The 2279-nt window shown below is 55.9% G+C and overlaps 1 long non-coding RNA gene across 1 annotated transcript in view; it reads left to right on the plus strand.

The window, feature by feature from the left end:
* LOC103750120 overlaps nucleotides 1-1874 on the plus strand; it is a 7010-nt gene extending 5136 nt beyond the window's left edge. Inside the window, exons 2-4 of the long non-coding RNA XR_607973.2 lie at nucleotides 1285-1326; nucleotides 1526-1549; nucleotides 1830-1874. This is a non-coding gene — a long non-coding RNA (uncharacterized LOC103750120). The remainder of the gene's footprint in view (nucleotides 1-1284; nucleotides 1327-1525; nucleotides 1550-1829) is intronic.
* The last annotated feature ends 405 nt before the right edge of the window (nucleotides 1875-2279 follow it).

Raw genomic sequence — 2279 nt, forward strand, 5'->3', positions numbered from 1 at the left:
CGATTGATCTATCATCTATCAATCAAGGTGTCCAATGATCTCTCATCTATCAACCAACATATCCATCGATGTGTGATTGATCTCTGTGTCTATCATCTGTCAACCAATCATCGATCACCTATCTACCATCGATTGATCTATGTACCGATCTGTCCATCAATCACGCGGCTCTTCTCTGACCTCTGAACCAATCAGATCAATGAGGGGATCCAGGGACCAGCCCGAATTCCCACAATGTTTCCTGCCCCTCGACTTCCCGGGGTGCTGCTCGAGGTTTGCACAGTCCTTCTGGGCCCGGTTGCTCCGTGATGGCGGAGTTTTCCTTCACACCATGGAATACTATTCAGCAAGGAAGAAGGGTAAACCAGGCCCAGAAACGCACGGCGCTGAGAACCATGTCCCAGTGGTCGCTTCCCTCCAGGCCGCGGCCCGGCTTCCTCCCCAGAGCGTCATAACCGGAAGTGGGTCGTTCTAACCGGAAGTGTGCCCCTCACCCCGTCTTCCCAGCACTGGGGAGCAGGAGGGGCAGGAGGAGGGTCCCGACTACTTGGTCCTCGGTGCTCGGTGAGCTGGGGGCCACCCTGGGCTACAAGCGCGCTCTCCGGACGAAATGAAGAGCCCCGTCAGGATGTGAGGCCACGATACTAAGTACCAGTACCGCCACGTCAGGCCTTGCTCCCGAGCAGTGACGTCACATCCCACGGCTGCCCCCGCGCCTTGTGGGACGGAGTCCACGCAGAGTCCACGCGCACCCCACGCGCAACCCTGACGCTCCAGCTCCGGGATCCCGCGGCCTCTGGGCTCTGTGGACTCTGCCGTCATGTGTGTCGTATGACACAGCGTGTCGCGGTCTCTCCGGCAAAGCGCCGGGGTCACCTGGGAAGGACTTAGCGTGGTGCCCGGGCTGACGCAATTCGTCACGCGGAGGCCGCGGACTGAAGACCCGGAACTTTTGGGGTGATGTCTGTGCTCCATGGGGACTGAGGACTGGGGAGCAAAGGAGTCCTACACAGCCAGGAGCAAAGAACCGGTGGGACTCGAAGTTTAGGGCGCAAAGGAGTACTACACATTCAGAAACAAGGAACTAATGGGATCTGAGGATAGGGAGCAAAGGACTACTAGGCAGTCAGGAACCGGGAACGTTTTAGGAGTCAGGCCTTGTGAGCTGATCTTTGTGCCTGGCGTGATCTGAGGACTAGGGAGCAAAGGAGTAGTATACAGTCACGAACAAGGAACCTTTCCGGCGTCACGCCTTGTGACGCAGGCTCTGTTTGCTTCCAACAGATGAACATGATTTCGACTTGGCCGACGCCCTGGACGACCCTCGTGAGTACTGAGTCCTCACAACACGTGTGTGGACCGAGACCCCCCCGCATGGCCGTGGAGCCATGTGACCAGGCCGTGTGCATGAGCACACCCCGCCTGATGCCCTCGGCCATAAGCACTTCTCACAGTCATTCTATCAAGTCCCGAGCTGCCAGTGACTCTTTGGTGCTTACTAAGTATTATTTTTCTTCCTTCACAGAACCCACCAAAAAGCCAAGCTCCGGTGAGTGACTTACCTGCCCCCCCTCCAGCACCCAGATCCTGGGGCAAAGCTGTTTTCTCCCTGGGTAGAATGCTTGTAGCTCAGTGGGTGGAGTGCTTGTAGCTCAGTGTGTAGAGTGCTGGGGAATATTGTGTGGTGCCGACACACACAGCCAACCGTGTGATGGGCATAGTGACGGGTGCTTGCGCACAGTGATGGGTGCTTCTGCGCCGCCATGCAGGGTGCTTGCAAGCGTCAGGGGTTCGATGTTTTCTGATCACAGAATATGTTGCCCCCGCAGATCTTTACCCAAAGCTGCCTCAGCCCTCGGACCCCAACAGTGGAAGTGAGTGATAACTAAGTTCTAAGTGATGACCAAGCTCTAAGTGATGACCAAGCTCACCGTGCCTCAAACTCCGGGGAGGCTGAGCACATTTGCTTGTTCGTGGCTTGAGTCCCGGTGTTACTGAAACGGGGACATGACAAAAATACGGGTGGAGATGTGGCTCGGGGTACAGTGCTTGTCACTCAGTAGGTAGAGGGCTTGTAGCTCTGGGTGGAGTGCTTGCAGCTCAGAATAGAGTACTTGTAGTGTAGTGGGTGGAGTGATTGTAGCTCAGTGGATAGAGTGCTTGTGGCTCAGTGGATAGAGTGCTTGTAGCTCAGTGGGTAGAGTGCTTGTAGCTCAGTGGGTGTAGTCCTTGTAGCTCAGTGTGTGAAGTGCTTGTAGCTCAGTGGGTAGAGTGCTTGT

This window comes from Nannospalax galili, unplaced genomic scaffold (assembly GCF_000622305.1).
Source record: "Nannospalax galili isolate Female #2095 unplaced genomic scaffold, S.galili_v1.0 scaffold3027, whole genome shotgun sequence".
NCBI lineage: Eukaryota > Metazoa > Chordata > Mammalia > Rodentia > Spalacidae > Nannospalax > Nannospalax galili.